Source organism: Condylura cristata, unplaced genomic scaffold (assembly GCF_000260355.1).
Source record: "Condylura cristata isolate star-nosed mole 26May11 unplaced genomic scaffold, ConCri1.0 scaffold00008, whole genome shotgun sequence".
NCBI classification, from domain to species: Eukaryota; Metazoa; Chordata; class Mammalia; order Eulipotyphla; family Talpidae; genus Condylura; species Condylura cristata.
Window position 1 is genome coordinate 38,295,307 of NW_004567109.1, and position 19,220 is coordinate 38,314,526.

Sequence of the window (19,220 nt, forward strand, 5' to 3'; positions counted from 1 at the left end):
CTGGATTTTCCCGGCGGCCACGGGGTAGCAACCTCCGCGCCAACCCTGTACCAGCCACGGTGTAGCGATCCCCGCTTTATGCTGGATTTTCCCGGTGGCCACGGGGTAGCAACCTCCGCTTTACGCCATCCCAGTACCAGCCACGGGGTGGCGATTCCCGCTTTATGCTGGATTTATACGGCCACGGGGTAGCAACCTCCGCGCGGACCCTGTACCAGCCACGGGGTAGCGATCTCTGCTTTATGCTGGATTTTCCCTGCCAAGGGGTAGCAACCTCCGCGCTGACCATGTACCAGCCACGGGGTAGCGATCCCCGCTTTATGCTGGATTTATATGGCCACGGGGTAGTAACCTCCACGCGGACCCTGTACCAGCCACGGCGTAGCGATCCCCGCTTTATGCTGTATTTTCCTGGCCATGGGGTAGCAACCTCCGCGCCGACCCTGTACCAGTCACGGGGTGGCGGGCCCCGCTTTCTGCTGTATTTTCCTGGCCACGGGGTAACAACCTCCGCGCCGTCCCTACACCAGCCAAGGGGTAGAGATCCCTGCTTTACCCTGGATTTTCCTGGGAATTTTTGGTTCCTAAACTCCGCCTCTGGCTATTGTTTGTCGTCGCAAGGGGCAACCAGCTGATCCCGGACATCCCCCAAATGTTAAGGTCCGACCCCAGCTAGTTTGCTCAATAAACTTTGCTTGCTTGTGCATCTCTGGTTCTGTCCTTTGTCAAGGGAGGCAACGGGGTGATTTCGGACCTTAACACTTTGAGTCTTAGAAACATAAAATATGATGGAGATCATTCAGGGTATTACAGAAGATATTGAAAGAAAGTAATAGATTCCATATGGGCCAAATTGTTGCAGAAAGTAGAAGAGTCTTGGATTAACCTACCATCAAAACTAATCAGGTTTCAATTTCTTTGTGGATTTTTATTTCTCCCAGGGCCGGAATCTATTATCTTTGTGGTATGAAGGATTCTGGAGGGTTTCTTGGGAGGTCTTCTGTCTCATCATTTTGGGGAGGGTAGGTCAACCAATGAAGTGAGTAGATGGTTTTCAGAGTTCCTGTTTTGTTTGTGAGAATGAGCTGATTTAATCCTTGCCAATATCATACTTTCTTGGAGTGGGGTGAAAAGTTGGCCTGTCAAAATACCAGGGTCTTGGTGTCCATTCTAACAGAGCCAAAACTTCTTGGAAAATTCAACAAAGCTCTTCTCTGGTATTTGACATTCCCTAAATCTCATTGTCATTTTAACCAGTTTTTCTGCCCCCAGAGTTGTCTGATACTTTAATGTGCCAACAGCAAATGAGATTTATTGAATAGGTGTGTAGACTGTTATCTTTGGAAGGCAGGGCCCATTTATGTTTTATTTACTGCTGTTTATAGATCCCTAAGTCATTTTTTGGTGGGGGTAAGAATAATTGTTCAAAAATTCATTGCATGACAGGATGAATGTCAGGCAAGTCTAATTAATTTCAGAACTTCTGTTTTCATAGCTATTGAAGTGGGAGAAAAGTCTCACTTACTTTTTTTGTTATCTATGTGCAAATATTTTAAGTGAAATAATCACATATAAAATTAGTTCTTTTCTAAAATCTCTGATTCAAACCATTTAGTTTTTTTCCTCCACACTTTATTCAATAGTGGTTTTTGGATACATTTTTAAAAATATTATGATAGTTTATTTTTTACATCATTTTGTGCCTTTTCCCGTCTCAGTTATGATCCCTGTTGGCTTCCCATCACCAAATCACCTGTGTGCCATCACCATACTCCCATGCACTCCCCCATCCATTGTCCACTTCACCCCCTGAAATGTCTCTAGTATATATAGTTGTTCATTATTATTATTTTTTCCCCTGGTCCTTTATGCTCCTGCTATTAGTGATACCATCCAGTATTTTTCTTTTTCTTTCTGGCTTATTTCAGTAAGCATGATCTCTTCCAGCTCTATCCATGTTGCTGCAAAAGGCATGAGTTATCTTTTTTTGATCACTGAGTAATATTCCATTGTGTATATTTACCACATCTTTTTAACGTAGTCATCTACTTTTGGGCATTTGGGTTGATCCCATGTCTTTCCTATTGTATGCTTTATTGTAAATAAAGCATCAATAAACATGGGAGTGCAGGTGTCTTTTTGAATCAGTGTTTTTGTGTCTTTTGCATAGATACCTAGGAGTGGGATTGCTGGGTCATACAGAAGCTCCATTTTTAGCAGAAAAACCATTTAGTTTTAAAGAGGAACAGCTAGCTCACACTCACACACAGTGCATAAATCCTTTCTGTTGCATCCTGACAAATATTTATTCAGTTTCTGTTTAAATAGTTCTGTTTTTATTTTTTTATTTTTGTGTAGAAGAACTGGGGTGTGGACCATTTGTGCAGAGGTGAGAGGAGTCACCAGAGACAGAGTGGGGAGCAGAACAGGTGGATTTACTGAACTACATTACTAAGGGGGAGATAGAAGAGCTCTGCTGTGCCATATGTGTGTGGATCAGTTCCCTGGTCAGGGATTGAATTTAGGCCATAGTGGTGACAGTGTGATAGCACTGAGTTAGATAACTAGGCCAACAGAGACCCCTAAATTGTTCTACTTTAACAGCACTATTAAATACTATTAGCTTTAGCTAGTTTGGCTAAATAAATTCTACCATGATTAGCGACCCATTTTGTCTTCACAAACTCCATTGTCAGATAATTCTAGAATGACAATGAGAGGCGGTCTTAAGACCATGGCCATCCACACAAATATCTTCAATTATTTGAAGGTAGAATCCAGGTTATTCCTTAGCTGGATTCCTGGGTTGTTCAAGGATAGAAATCTTTTCTGATCTGAGTACTTTTGTCCTGTAGAATTGTATTAACAAGAGCAGAATCTGCAACTGAAGGATTTATGTGAGGGAAGGCTGGCAACTTACTTGCTTTGCCCTCAGAATTAGAGGAATGGGAACAATGAAGAAAGAACTTTTGAACTGATTTGCTTATATAGTTGAGCCTTTGGGCATGTAAACAGAATGAAACCACTTATCATATCAGTACTGATTGTTTCTTATAGGTTGTGGCATTTTCCTAAATTTGTTATCTTCTCAAGGACAGTACTTCAGACTCAGCCATTGCTTTCTAAACTGAAGCTACTGTGTTCATTCAACTGCCTTATTGCAAGAGATTAGAATGGGAACTTTCTGAGAGAAGAAATAAAAATCTTAGGCATGTATGTTTTTAACTTTTAAATTAAATCAGTGCTTAGCACAATATATGTTCTTTAAAAATGTTTTTTTTTTTTTTTTTTGAAAACAGGCATGAACATGTGGTTACAAGATGTTGGATATCACCTTTTGAAAACACATTAGATGTTACTGTCCCTGACAATGTGGCATTGTGGATTTGGAACAATACTGCATATGTTGTATGAGTATTTTAGATTAGTGATATTATTAACTCTTAATTTGGACTATATTTTTTTGATGAGCTCAGCCTAATACTGACAAAAGAGAATATGATTCCAATCTCTGTGGTTATCTGGGTTTCTAAAACAAAAATAGACATTTACAAAGTTGATTGAGCTTCCCTTGCCTTAAGTGGCATTTTTTTTCAGTTTTTTTTCCCCTTTTAGATCTGAGGGACTTTTTAAGATTAGGAAGACTAATTACTGCTGAGGCACCCTCCTCACCCCCCGTTTACTGTTTATCATTCTTTGTTTCCTGATACCTTTAACTGTATGTGATATTGTATGTGATTCAACTGAAATCACTTTCTCTCTACTAAGTATTACATTGAAAAAGACTGTGGGGAAAGAAGTAAATAGATAAACAAAATGATCCCCAAATAATGTGAAATATGACATTTTCCTGTGTTGGATATATAGTGGAGAGAAACAGAGGAATGGGAAAAAGCAGACTAGCTCCTTTGCCATGGTAACAATAAGAGCATTTACTATATAAACAGGAGAAGAAAAGGTAATTATTCCACCCTGTGCTTTTTCCCCTAATCCTCTGGGTCCCCTGTTTGCACTTAAATTAGACTCTCACATGATGGCGGCTGACTACCTTGCGATGTCATTGATCATTTTTTTAAATGCCCAGGTTGCGCAGGTATACTTTCCTTGCAACAGTTTACTATTTCAAAATAAACAAATGAAGGATTTCTTTAAAAGCTCCTTAAAGAATAATAGCCTGAGTCCTATTTTGTCAAGCAGAGAATGCCCTCTTTAAAAGTTTGTATCTTTACTTTGCTACAGTAAGCTGACAAAAAAATCAATTGGAACTTCTTTCCAATTTAGTATCATTAGAAAATTGTCTGATTCATTCATGCATGTCTCAGAGGTAAATGGTCATTGGTGCATGTTTGGCAGAGGAACACTAAGTGAGTCTAGTTTAAAAGGAAAACCAATGTGGACTGAGTAGCCGCACTTCATAGCTCCTCCAAAAAGGTACTTTTCTCTGCTATGTCAATCTGCACCTGATGTCCTTGGGTACCAGTGGGAAAAGGAAAGCAATTAAATCCTTATGAAATGGAAACATTGTACTTTAAGGGGTAGAAAAATGGTGAAAATAGATGGCAAACAAACTCCAGGCCAGTAATATAGAGGAGATCCCAAAGAGAATTGTTTATTTTTTTCCCCCACAATATTCTTCTTCTTTTTTGAGGTGTGGTGCAAAATTGAAAAAGTAGCAGAGTCTTATTTAATAAGTTTTCTTATAGTCATAAATCTGCAACATGAGCTGTAGGATGAGGCAGAGGCCTAAAATATTACCACATTCTGGGTACAAATATCAGCCCTACTATTTGTTAGTTATAAGACTTTGAGCAAGATACTTATTATCAGTCTCTACAAGTGGACATCTACCAGTGCATGGTTAGGATTATAAACTACAGGAGAGGGATTGTTAGGTTTAGTGCAATAACATGCTGCCAACAGGGAACTGCATACAATAGAACTATAAAAAACAGGACCCAGATATCCATTTTCATTGTTTTTATTTTAGAATTTCAAAATCTCTCTTTTGGTCATTCTAATAGTTTAGTCTACAGTTCCCTAACATTTTAATTTCCCATTAGTATTTATGGAACACTTGATGCCCAGCCTTTCTAATTTATAGTTAGTATTATGCCATGTTCTCCTTTCTAGAGGAGAGTTCAAGCTTCTTATAGCACTTCAGGACACTTATGTTGGATCTATAAGCATGCCAGGAGGATTAATTACCAGATGAGAAAAATGAATCAAGGTTGTCACTTGGGAAATAGCAATTTTATGATCATGAAGGTCTTACTATGAAAATGACATTTTAGTAAACATCTGAATAAAGTGAAGGAATGAGGAATGGACATCTCAAGGTAGAAGATGTCAGGTGGAGGAAATAGTGCAAAGAACACAGTGTATGGTATGTTCAGGGAGCAACAGTAAGAAGCCATTGGCACTGAAAGGTATGGAACCAAAGGAGAAAATAGTAAATTAGAGAGCTAAGCAGTATATTATGAAGCTACTGGAACCTAGTTTATGGTAAAATCAGCCTGAGGAATGAAGTTGATACAGATATGAAAGGAGTGATGGAGATGGGGGAGTAATGGGGTGGAGGGAAGGGAAGAGGAAAGAGGAAGAAGAGGGAGGAGAAGAAGGGTGAAGGGAAAAAGGAAGAAGAGTCTGATCTGTTGGTATTGTTTTTTTCATGCCCGAGACTCAACTCCCCCTGCATCTTTCAACAGCATGAGCCAATAATTCTACCCCTGTTTCCATGTAAGCTGATTTAGGGTTCTATTAACTTGAACGCAAAGTTTGGGAAAACTTGGGGAGTAAAAAAATCTCTGAAGTATAGAGGCTATTATATTTCAGTGTTCCTAAATTCACTAAAAATCTTTCAAATGAAGTGAAAATGTTGAACGTTGTTTCTATTTTATACCTCTGTGAAAAAAATAAAGTACTGGAACAAGTTGCCCATTTGAGCACCACTTGATGTTACACTATTGGATATTGAGCCACTAATTGACAAACGTATCAAGCATATAATTACTGGCAATATTATATCTTAAAATAAAATTTCTCTTGTAATTTTCCTCAATTGGAAACATGTACAGTTTTTAACATGCACAACATTTTCTCTACCTGTTGGGGGGAGGGCCCCCACCCTGGATTCATTTCTACCCGTTTTTGTCCTGTTCTGCATTCTAGGAGGCAGACTATATCATCTATTGACTGTGGCTAGTTGATTTCAGGGAGGGTGGAAGGGACAACTATTGTTATTTTCTCTTCACTCTCTTCCCATCTCTTCCTGGTTCTGGCAGTGATTCTATTCGACTATCAAGCTAACTCCAGCTCTCACTTGGAAACATTATTTCCTTTCCTTATCCCTTTGGACCCAGGGGAAAGTAATGGCTTCCTGCTGTGAATAGTCTCTGGTAACTCACCATCTCTTGTTAGAATTTTAAAATCATGCCCACACCTCTGTAAATAGTCTCTTCACGAAATATTTTTAACTTTACCCTTTACAGGGCCATCTGCTTCCTGTCAGATGGCCCTGACTGATGTAGTAAGAGTATAGTTGCCTGCTCTCTGTTTTGGGGAATGACGATCACCCTACACTCCCGTCTTTTATGCTGTTTTTATTAACTTGTGAAGTCTACTTCTTTGGCCTTAAAAATATCCTTTGTTTTGCCGAAATGATGCTGATAGTAGAGAACATTATTTTCTCTAAATTCTTATTTGGAAAAAGAAAAAGTTGGCAAATCTTTACTGATTCACCACACATTTTCTAAATTTCACTTGTAAAATCCATGGTCTGGAAACCATTGATTGAAGTGAGTCTTTGACTGTGAAACATTAAGGGAATTCAGCTGTAAATCATTTTACCACAAAAATCTTACAAATCTGGTGAAAGTTGCCAGTGTGAAAGTTGCCTTGGCAGGCGCTCAAGTTACTGGGGTTCAGCAGTTTACATGACTTATTGTTCCACTCCTGGAAAAAGGGAAGTGGTGTTGGGGAAAGAGGAGGGTCTATAAATATTAAAGTGGTTCTTTCTGCATCTTTCAGTATTGCATTTCATTGACGATCTGATGGGGAAGGGGTAGACAAAGAGGGTAAGAACACATCGGAAAGGATTCTTCCATTAAATATGGATGTTTGCTGATAGTGACTTAGAACTCATGGATCCAGAAATGTTTATATTTATTTGCTTTATTCCAAGTCTTTTTTGTTATAGATAATCACAGAAGCTCATTTGTGAAGGACTCCATCACTAAGTAGTGCACATTGGGGATTTGTGTTTATTGGTACTTGAAATTCAAAGTGTTTCATAATATCAAGCATGGCCAATCTATAATTGAAAAATTTTTTTGAAGTGCCATATTCTTGTATGGGTAGAGATTTAAGGTATATGTTTATTATGGTTCAGTCTCCTTGACTTTAAAATTCTTCTCTGCTGGGAATGTAGTATTCTTTGTTAAGCTATATCACATTTAATTTAGACTCGGAAGCCATTAATAATGATTGTTTTTGTAGTTGTCGTCTGTTTAAAATTTTGTTGTTTTTATTCTCATGAGTTTCTCTTCTCTGCAGTTAGTTTAAGACACAAAACAATCACCAAAATGCATACTTTTCTCTATATACTTTAAAAAGGAAATTTAAAGAAAGGAATAATTTAGTCATTTAGCCATAGGGAGGAATATGTATCTAAACACACATACACATATATACTACAAATACATTTATGTTACATAAACATGCATATTTGTAATCCAGACACAAAATTATGGTCCATATAACTTGAAAAAAGAATTGGTTAGCTCAGGAAGTTTTTTCTCTTTACATTTCTACTATTAACACAAAATACAAACTTTACTTTCCCTATTTTTGGTAATGTTTATTGTGGTAACATTGGTACACAATACTAAGTGCATATTAGGGGAATAGCTTCAATTCTCCCAAATGTGTATTATCACAGCATGCCCACCTCCAACCCCAGTCATTGTCCACCATGGTTCATTGATTTCCCTCCTGTTTTCATTCCTATGTCCCACCCAGCTGGCCTCAGTTCTTTTCATTAAACCTCACGAGTTTATTTTTGTCTGTGCCTTTGCTCTGTTTATTTTCCAAATATGATTGTAGTCATTTGGCATTTGTCTTGGTACTTCTGATTTATTTCACTTAGCATTATCCCCTTCAGTTCTACCATTTTGTCAAAAATGGTTTAAGATTTCATTTTTTTAAAAAAATAGCTGAATAGCATTCTATTGTGTATATATACCACATCTTCTTAATCTACTCATCTGTCTTGAGCATTTGGATTGCTTCCATAACTTTGTTATTGTAAATAGCGCTACAATGAACATAGAAGAGTATATTACCTCTGATTTGGTGTTTCTGTATCACTAAGGTAGATACTAAGGATTGCTAGTAATTTTAATAGTTTTGAGAACTGTCATACTGTTTTCTAGAGTAGCTGGACCAGTCTATATTGCAACTAGCAGTATATAAGAGTTTTTCTCCACACTATCATCAACACTTGTCTTTTCTGGTATTTTTTCTATGTGTTATTTTGACAGATATCACATTGTGTTTGTTTTTTTTTTTGAATTTCCCTAATAGCGAGTGATGATGAACATTTTTTTCATGTGCCTTTGGCCATTTGTATGTCTTCTTTGGAAAAGTGTCTATTTAGTTCTTCTGTTTATTTTTTGATTGAGTTATTTATTTTGTTTTTTTGTTACTGAGTTGTATGAGTTGTATATATCATGAGTTGTATGAGTTGTATATATCATACATCTGGCCCCTGGCCAGATGTATGATATATGAATATTTTCTGCCATTTTTTAAGGTGTCTTTTAGTTTTGATAACAGCTTATTTTACTATGTATATAATGTTGATTTTTTTAAAATTTAATTTTTAAACAAAAAAATAGGGTTTTTTTTTTGGTGGTGGTTGTTTGTTTTTCTTGTCATTATAATGAGTTCCCAAAAATGTCCCTAAGTCAATGTTGTGGGGTGTTTTGCTTATGTTTTCTTCTATGTGTTTTACAGTTTCAGGTTTTACAACCATATCTTTTATCCACTGGAGTTAATTTTTCTGTCTGGTGAGAGGTAGTGGTTTAGCTTTATTCTTTTGCATATGACTATCCAGGTTTTTCAGTATCACTTGAAGAGACAGGATGAGGCATCAGATGTCAAGTTGAACAGATGACCAAGGATCAGAAACTTTGCTTATCCTGGGCCCTGCCTACCTTCTCCTCCTATTATTCCCTCTTAGAAGTTAGAAGCAAACTTGAGGAAAAGAAACAGGAATCTAAAGTCTTTGAGGTTTACTTTCTATCTATTGATAAAACAGGATTTCATGGAAGAAATTAAATTCAGTTTCATTAAAAAAAAAACTAAGCCACACTTTCTGAACACCTGCTCCTGTGGCCTGAAATACTATCTTCTACTGCAGATGATGTTCTTCCCTGTGGCAGAGAGCCTGCTGCTAGCAGTTGTAGCTCAGAAACATATACACCATAAAGAGGAACACATTCTTTGTCCCTTTGATTCCCATTCCCTAGTCCTTTCAGGTCCTATTTAAAAAGTCTCAGAGCAGTGTCTTGACTGACCTTCGGGCATGTTTTCATTCCACTGACCAGTTACAGTATCAGTAGAGAGAGATCCTATGATAGATCCAGCTTGACCTAAGTACTATGGGCCCAGAAGCCAGGAAAATGTACGGCCCCATTAGACAGACCCCATTAGATCCATGTGCTTGAGATCTGGGGAGGAGGGCTTCTGCTGCCTAAAAGAATGCTCTGACCAGAGGAAGAGGAGAAGGGGAGCTAGCAGATAAATGGTAAGTATCTTCTCCAGTTCATTTGGGTATCCATCTGTTGATAATAGGGCTTGATAAATGTTTCCTTAATGTTATTTTGATTTGATCAAGGCAAGAATCTAAAGTAATAAGATACGATGTGTTCTATGATCCTTTCATTTCAGAGCTAGACCTGGCTCTAGGAAAAAAAAAAAAAAAGAAGAAGCAAATCAATACTTAGCCGTTTCATTGTAGATTTGTAAACTTTTGTAGCAGCGTCACTTAGAGACTTATAGGACAGTGAATAACCCTGATGCTTTCTGCTCTCAAATCCCATTATACTCCTGCAGTGAACAAAGCTATGTGAAAATTGGTTTATAGTATGTGTGTGCCGATCATCAAGATTGTCAGAAATATTGGCCACTTTGTTTTAAGGTCCAGCGGGACTTAAAACTGAAATACATTTCGATGAAAACTTCATTTAGCTGCATAATTCTGAAATGATTCTAGCCAACTTTTTGTTTATAGCAACTTTTTCAGGCAATAATGTAGGAGTAATTTTTCCATATTTATTCTCTTTACTTACTATATTCTTTCAGACACAAAGAAATAATAATTTAATTAAAGATAAAATTTGGAGAACTTTGTCATTTTATTGCAGTATTTTTTATAATCACCCAAAGTGGGAAACAACCTAAGTGCTCATGGACAGATGATGATAGAGAAGATGTGGTATATAGACACGTCTTCAGCTATTAAAAAAATAAAAACCTGTCATTTGCAACAACATGAATGACCTAAAGGGTTAGAAAAATATGTCAGAGAAAGGCAAACATCATATGATTTCACTTGTATGTGGTATATATAGAAACCAAACAAGTGGATGAACTAAATAAAACAAAAATAAACTTTTGGTTTATAACACCAATTTGTGGTTATCAGAGGGTAAGGGGAAGAGGGAGTGGATAAATGAGGTAAAAAGGGATAATTTCATGGTGAAAGAGAGAATTAGGCTTTTATGGTAAACTTAATGTAAATGTTGATATATATAGATGTTGATTTACAATCAACTCACCTGAAATTTACAAAATGTTATAATACAATGTGACTTCAATTTTAAAAAATTAGAGAAATTTATAATTTCTCTTACATTCTAGTGTTTACTTCTTCTGAAAAAAAAATATTTACTATCCAATTTACTATCCATTTGGATAATAAGTACAGATTCTCCCAGAGTTTTGACTTGATGATGGTGTGAAAAATGATACATTCAGTAGAAATGGCACTTTGATCTTTCCTTTGGCCAGTGATATGTAGTAGGGTATTATTTGTAACTTGACAGTGAAGTGTTCATTTGTTCTGTATAAGTGTGTTCCCTTTGTCTTCTAGAAATTTATTTATTCACTCAAAAAGCATTTATGGGACAACTATATGAGTAGAATACTGTATTATATAGCAAGTATGGTGGGACTATGTATCTTGGATAATTTGAATTAAATTCTGGACTTGGCACAGCATTTTGGTAAGAGAAATTTTGAATAGCATGCATTTAGAGCACTTGATAGCATACTTTAGAGTAGTTTGAGTTTCATGAGTAGCTACTCTCCTGTTATTAAATATTTGGAAACTTAAGAGTTTCCTTATTTATTCTTTCTAATTTTTTTTAAGTGTTGTTCTTTCATTGCATGTTAACAACTTCATGTAACATTGAATTGCTAAAACTCACTGAAAAATAAAATTATTTTAGGGATGCTGTTTGTGTTTAAAGTAGAAAATGGGTTTTAAGCCTCATTAATCTGCTTTTATGTTATCTGTTTTAAACTTCCATTGTAAAATGTATTTCAGGTATAGAGAGAGGTACTGGCTTGCCATTTACTCAAATAAATGTGTCTACTAATTATCTGGAAATGACATGTCAAGTAATCCCCAAAGTTTAAACAACTTGATGGAAATGGTTTCCTCTTTTGGTGTTTACTTTGGTCTCAGGATCCATTATTTAATTCAACAGTTATATTGTTTATACAACTAATGCAATTCAGTACAATTAAATACTCAAACCCAAGAATATAATTAAATATTTATTGTTATTAAATGTATTGATAAATTCCTTGTTAACGTAGTACCTTTTAAGTGTGCAAATATAATGCTTTTATTGTTAGATCCAAATGCCTGTGTATCTATTTCACAAATCTTCATCACATATTCAGAGATACCACATTTGCTGCTTCATCATTTTTTTTCCTTCCAAAGCCAAGTCTAAATCAGAGAAATTATAGCAATACAGAAATCACAAAATGTAAACCAAATTTAGTGGTGTTTTTTTGGACCATGATAATCAAAATGTCTCAAATCACTTTTATGAGATTCGCCTGTAATTTTTAGATGCTAATAGTAATGCACATTTACAACTCTATCAGTTTAATCCTGACCTCTTTAATCTTACTATGAAATATAAAACCAGTTGCAGTAAAGGGAGACTTTGCTAAATACCCCTATAACCATAGATACCAATGATTTGTACAGAGTATTTGTGATCCAGACTTAAAGATTGATTCATACAAATCAATCTGAAAGTTACAGCAGAGGATATACATTAAAAACCATCAAATTGCTAAATGGTTCTTTGTTTCACTGAACTGGTGAGAGCCAGAGTCTGTATGCTCAATTACTTTTCCTGCTTCAGATTTACTGGTTCACGCCAACTGTCTTGAAAGTAAGACATATGATTCTTTTTTTTTTTTTTTTACGATGGATAATAGACATAGGCAAATTAGTTAAAGCAATCAATCCTTTTGGAGGGAAAAATTGTTGATGCTGTGTGAATGTTGAGTCAGCTTACTGTGGAGTGCAGGAAACATTTTTCTCACAAAATTCGTCATTTATATCTCAAAACTTCATATAAATATTCTGAGCATCAGCTCCAAATCAGAGATTTGTTGAAATGGTGGGAGGTTTGATTACTATCATTCTAAACTACACTACTTTCCACTCACTGTCATTCTGCAATATTCCTGATGGACATTCCTTTAGTCTCTATTTTAAAATATTCAGTGGCAAAGAGCTGACTATCTACTAGGTAGTCCATTCTATATTTAATGGTAGTGAGAACTAAAATGTTATTCCTCTAATTTTTTTAAAGATTTATTTATTTATTTATGCATACAGAGCTGGGGTACAGACCAAAGATGCAGGGGCGGTGAGAGGATTCATAAGAGACAGGGTGGGGAGAAGAACAGGCAGATTGTCCAAGTACACTGCTGAGAGGAGCAGCAGGTGGGTCAGGAGAGGTCTGCTGCACCATGTGGATCACCTCAGGGGCAGGCGAGGGTCAAACTTATGCTGAAGTGGTTTGAGCTTCTTAGTGCTGTGTTTTAACCCGGCCCTATTCCGCTAATTTACTTTAAATCTGGCTCTATACCAGAAAGAAAAAGAAAACTACCAGATGCTTTCATTCATAGCAGGAGAGTAAGGAATCAGGAAAAAAAAAAAGCAATTATAGTAAAGTAAAAATGAAAAACGATGAACAAATATAAACCAGAGATCTTTTACGGGGGTGGAGATGGGAATAGGATCAAAACCAGGGTGGGAAGAGCACATAGGACTATGGTGATGGCACATGAGTGAATTGGTGGTGGGAAATCCATGGGGAGTTATAACCAAGATGAAAAAAATGCACAAAATGAAGAATGGTGTAATAAATAAATAAATAAATAAATATATTAATAAATAAATAAAGGTGGCTCTCTACTTCCCATTGCTGTTTTGAGTGTGGTTTACAGGAACAATACTGGATATCTCCATATTCTTCATGACTCTTTTCAGTGTTTGAAGTCAATTATAATTCTTGTCTTCCTCTTAGGACTATGTTCCTCAATTTCATTTGGCATACTTATTAAAATGAAGAGTTCTGTTTTCTCACCTTCAGAGGCTTTCATTCATTTGGCCTATGATAGACGAGAGGATTTTTATCTGTTTTTTAGTGTGCACTGTGCTTGAGTTGAGTTTTGTCAACCTGCTTCTTGTATGTAGAATTTTGGTTGTCTAAAAAATTCCTTTCATTTTGTGCTCTATCTCTTGAATCTCAAGATGGCAGTATTTTTACTGGTAAAAAATTCTCATGCACACATTACATTAAAGGAATTCACTCCAGAAGAAGACCTGGCCTAGACATTTCCCTTTGATAATCCTAGTTGTTTTGAGGCTTGACAGGATCTGTAAGTCATATAATTAAACTCTTCGAAGGCCTTTAGTGTGACTGAAAAGGCTGGCTTTTTTTTATCTTTCTGAAGTATTAGCAAGAGTCACATTCCTGGTTTTTTTCTTTACAGCATGATTTTCTGGCATGTGTTAACTACTGTTAACTCCTTTTTGTTTAAGAGTCTTCCCTTAGTTTATTTCTTTCCTTTTGCATTTTACTATAGGCAACATGAAAGAATGAGGATGTTTCCTTCCTCAACTATACATCCATTTTCATTGTATACAACTTCTGTTTTCTTCATAACTATAGGACACAATCTTCCTAAGCTTTGCGTTGCTATGTAGGAAGTCCCCCCACTTCCTCAGATGTCCAGCATGTTTCTCACTTTCTTCTCAGTGCTTGCCATAGCCACTTAGAAAAATTAGAAAGGAAATTGAAGAGTGAAAAAGGAAAACCTGAGTTTTCAAATATCTAACCTGATAATTAGTATCAACTCATGAAGTTTGTTAGCTATCTTAAATGCTAGAAATTTTTTCCTTAAACCACTGATATTAAAAAAAAAATTCTCTAATGAAATGCTGTGATACACCTATAATTTAAATTATTCAGGTGACATAGTCCTTTTATACTCATTATATAATACATGTTATATGTATAATATATATATAGTTCCTTAAATGCTCTTTTTTTAAAAAAAAATTATTTATTTATTTTGCATAGAAGAACTGGGATAGAGGCCAGAGGTGTGGGGGAATGAGAGAAGTCACCAGAGATAGACTGGGAGCAGAACAGGCAGAACTGTTGAAATACACTGATAAGGAAAGCAGTGGGAAGAGGTCTGTTGTGCGATGTGAGTTGGCTTCCTGGCTGGGTATGGGACTCAGGCAACAGTGGTCACAATATGATAGTGCTGATACTTAACTCCTATATCATCAGAGAGGTCCCAGAAATGCTTTCTGAATGAAGAAATCATTTTCTGAAAATACCTGGACTCTAGCTATATGACTTAATCCCCTAAGATACTGTGCCTTTTCTTTTTTGTATCTTTCTGTTTCCCTGTAGGGATTGCCCCACACCACTGCATTGGATGCTGGGAATCTTCGCTTGACTACTGTTTGTTCAAAGGAACCTGTGCCAACTTCCTTGGTAGTTGTGTCTGATACATAATAGGTACTGTTTATCTATTAAGAGAAAAAGAAATGATCAAAGCACAATATCCAGAATGGTTTTCAGGAATTCTGTGAATACTAAATGAAATAGTAATAACCAAATATAATAGAGTACTGGGTAGCAAGATCTAAAGGCATTGTTACCATCATGACATTTCAGAGGTAATTATTATAATGCTATTGTACATAATAGGTAACTGAGATAGAAAGGACTCTTTCAAGGTTCATATATGTGCATAAAATATTTAGGCAAGATTCAACAGCCTACATATTGACTATACTATCTCCAATGCATAAAATTTTTTTTTCAAAACTCTTTACAAATGTAAATTTCTAAGATTTGTATGGTAATTAGACATAAATTGATGATGATAGTTATCATTACACTTAAAATTTCTACAAAATATTTATAACACCAGGGAGAGGATTTTCATTAAAAGTATGTTCAGTTAGCAGCAAAACTTTTTCACTATCTTTGGTAGCAGATAGCTGTGCTTTTTGGCCCTCTTCCCCTTCAGTAAAAGCATCTTAATTTATTTTAGGGCACATATATCCCCTGCTCTAAGCATTGGTCAGGATTAGGTCAACTTCCTTTCAGTCTCTGTTCTCTAGGAGTACACAGGTGATGCATGACTGGACAAACATCACCTTCCAACTTTGGTTACTGTAAGGGTTCAGAGATGGGCTTGTGATCCAAGCAAGTCAATGAATAAGACTCATCCTCATTTTAAAATTGAAAGCATGAAGAAGTGAGAAAAATCAAAGAGGGAAGCAGTAAACTAGGAGAGAGTAAAGTCACTGAAATCATTGTAAAGATTTATCATCAGTATGAAATTATTTTAAAATATTATTATTTTTGAGCATAAAATTATTTTTGAATATTTGAATAAAGTTTATGTTCTTTAAATTAATAACCAAAATACTTGAACAAGATATTTCATTCACTCTAAGTAACTATAATTTTAGTCATGGTCGATTGTTCCCAGCAAGATCTATATCTGTGTAAATGGGCATCTTATTGATATTTTTTAAAAAGAGAAGATAGGTGATCTCATTATTTTCTTTTTTACAGCAAAAATTTCCTTTTAGGGATTTTTTTTTCCCTCTCAACAAAATACTGAATGAGTCAGGGTGTTAATCTGTTTTGCTCTAGTAAGTCCTATTTTCTTATTATAGAGATGTTTTTCAAAGTGGTAATGATTGCCTCCATGAATGGTAGTGAGTTATTTTTATTCATTTATTCATTCAACAACTTTCCATCAGGCTTCACATATGCAGCAGGCACTGTACAGAATGGGTGAGTTTCAAAGTTGTCCCCTAGACTAGAATATAGGAACCATACAGCTCCTGACTCAGAACCTGGCATTAACAGACATTCAATATTGGATCGCGTTATCAGAAATTTGTACATAAGGATATGGATATATTTCTATATTAATTTATAATGGTAATACTTTCAGGTATTTTCTGTGACTCAATCCTGAATTGAAAGCTTGGGCCTTTGGATTTCTTTTCCCAATGGTAGTTATTCTTCATAATAACTAAATTTAATGCTATCTATTGAATATTTTTAGTAGCTCACAATAAAATGATTAATTATACCTTGTATCACACAATTCTGTTTTTTTAAAAAGATTTATTTATTTATGCATACGGAATTGGGATATAGGCCAGAAGTACATTGGGATGTGTGAGAGGATTTACCAGAGTGGGGAGCAGAGCAGGCAGATGTACTGAAATACACTGCTGAGGGGAACGGTAGGAGAGGCAGGAGAGGTCTGCTGGGCCATGTGGATCATTTCCTGGGGCTGGGGATTGAATTGCTGAAGTGGCTGCTGCTAGCTTCCTCGTGCTCTGCTTTAACTGGTTGTGCCACCATCAACACCATCTCAATACAATTTTGAACGAAAGTGCTGGAGTGAAACCCTGATGCCACAGTAGAACAACTGTGTTCCCTATTATTTTACTAGTTTTAGTGCATTGAACGATGGCTTCTCCCAAAATATTTCTATATCCTAACCCTAGAACCTATGAATATGACTTTATAAAAAAAATTAAAATGGTCTTTGCGATGTTAATGAGGGTCTCAAGTTGAGATTATCCTGGATATGATTCTTAAGTCCTATGACAAGTATCCTTAAGGAGACAGAAGAGAACAAAACACAGGCACAAAGGAGGCTTCATAAAGAAGGAGGCTGACCCAAATGATTCAGCTGCAACCTGTAAAATTCTGTAACCACAGAAAGGGGAAAGGCACAAGGAAGAATTCTCCCCTACAGCTAAGGATTCTCCCCGACCTGATAACATCACCAGTTCGGACTTCTGATTTCCTAAACATTTGCTAAACAGAATGCACTTCTGTTTTTTTTTTCCCTTTAAATTTGTGGTTATTTGTTAAAGCAGTCCTAGGAAACACAAATCTAGTTCATTCCAATAATCTAATAAAAAATTCTGTTGTGTTGTTTTATTTCATGATAATTTTGGAATTCTTCTCCAAGTCTTAAACACATTCAAAGAAAACATCTATTTGTTGACATTTGATGAGACCCAAATGTTGGTGCTTCTGAGTTATTTTTGCCTGCTGCAGATGGCCCAGAAAGACTTTTTAGTGTAGAAACACTACATTTCTGAAGAAAGTGGCCTCAATAAGTGGTCTGAAGATCCAAATGCACTTCAGAAATGGGACACTGGTTGTAAGGGAAAAGTTCCTATAGGAGAAAAGCTCCATTTACTAAGCTCCAGGAATTGGCAAAGCAGGTTAGCCAAGGAGCCAGAAGACTTTGCTTCTGGCCCTATCTATTTCTGGGATACTTTCTGTGCCATTGATGCCTATTTGTAACAGTGTTAGGCAAGTCTTGGGTATGTCCATTCCTTTTATTCCTTTTTCCTTTCCCTATTGGTTTCCTTCATATCACCCACCAGAACTATTAGGTATATAAATACTTATTTGTTTGTCTCCCGCTCTTTCCCTCTTACAACTACAAATTCAGGGGAACATGCCCCTGGGATATTATCTGGAACAAGTTAAGTCCTCAATAAGAATATATTAATAAATAAATAATCCAATGAGTGCATATTTTGAGTGTAGCACAAGAAAATATGTTTTTAGTTTGAGGTTGGAACCAGATTGTTTGGATACCTTTTTTTTTTTTACTTGGTATGTCAACTGTCATTGAATTTCAAGATTTAAAATGGGAGTAAGTGGTTATTTAGTCTATGCCCCAAGAATATCCTGTTCAGTCTTGATCAGTATGACCAACATGCTTGGCTGAAACATCCTTGGTGACAGGAAATTGACTATCTCACTACTTCAGTTTGGTGTTTTGCTTTGTTGTTTTCTTTCCCATTTCGCATTTCTTTTCCACTCCTCCCAATTATTGTACTGTTTATTGTCGTATTTTGCTACAGTTTGATCCAACTAAGGTGGGAGAATAGGCGGGACCTCAGGGCCTAACTCTGGGTTTGAGAACCGCGTGCTGTGGGTGGCTGCGCCGCAGCTGTGCTGCTGGATGAAGCGGCAGCGCCGCCTTTCAGCTGGCTGGTCTGACCTCCTTGGGTCCCGGGTCCTCCTTCTCAAGTTCCCGCTTCTACTCCAGGCCCACGGCTGCGCGCAGGGGCTTGTATGCCACTTCCAGCGTCACCTGCGCCGCTGCCCTAGCCACTGGGGGTCCGCTCCCCCCAGCCCTGAGCATTGGCTGAGGGCACCCGCTGCGCGCGCGGGTGGCCGCCCACCAGTCTCTTCCCTTCCTCCTCCCACCCCTCTCTTCCCTCCCTCCTCCCACCCCAACTCCCTCCTCTCCGCCCCTCCTCTCTCTTGAGCGTCTACCACATCTTCCGCGAGTTTGGAGTCGCCCCACCGAGGAGCCCACGACCCGCGCAGTGCTTGCGACGCAGGTGCTCGAGCCCTGGCGCTGTCGCCATCGCCGCCTTCTGCCAGGGTTGGACTCGGGCTTCGAGGTGGGACCCGTTCTTCTCGTCCCCACCCTGTGTTACCACCTCTTCCAGCTCCGGTTAATTCGACGTGCCGGGTTCTGAGGCGCGCGTGGTGGCGCGGAGCTCAGGGGCCAGCAATCCTGGGCTGGAGTGGCGG

General features: G+C 37.2%; 1 protein-coding gene across 1 annotated transcript in view; it reads left to right on the forward strand.

Moving 5' to 3' along the window:
* Positions 1-19,220, forward strand: part of LEPR (leptin receptor) — a 118,534-nt gene that overhangs the window by 45,281 nt on the left and 54,033 nt on the right. The window lies entirely within an intron of this gene.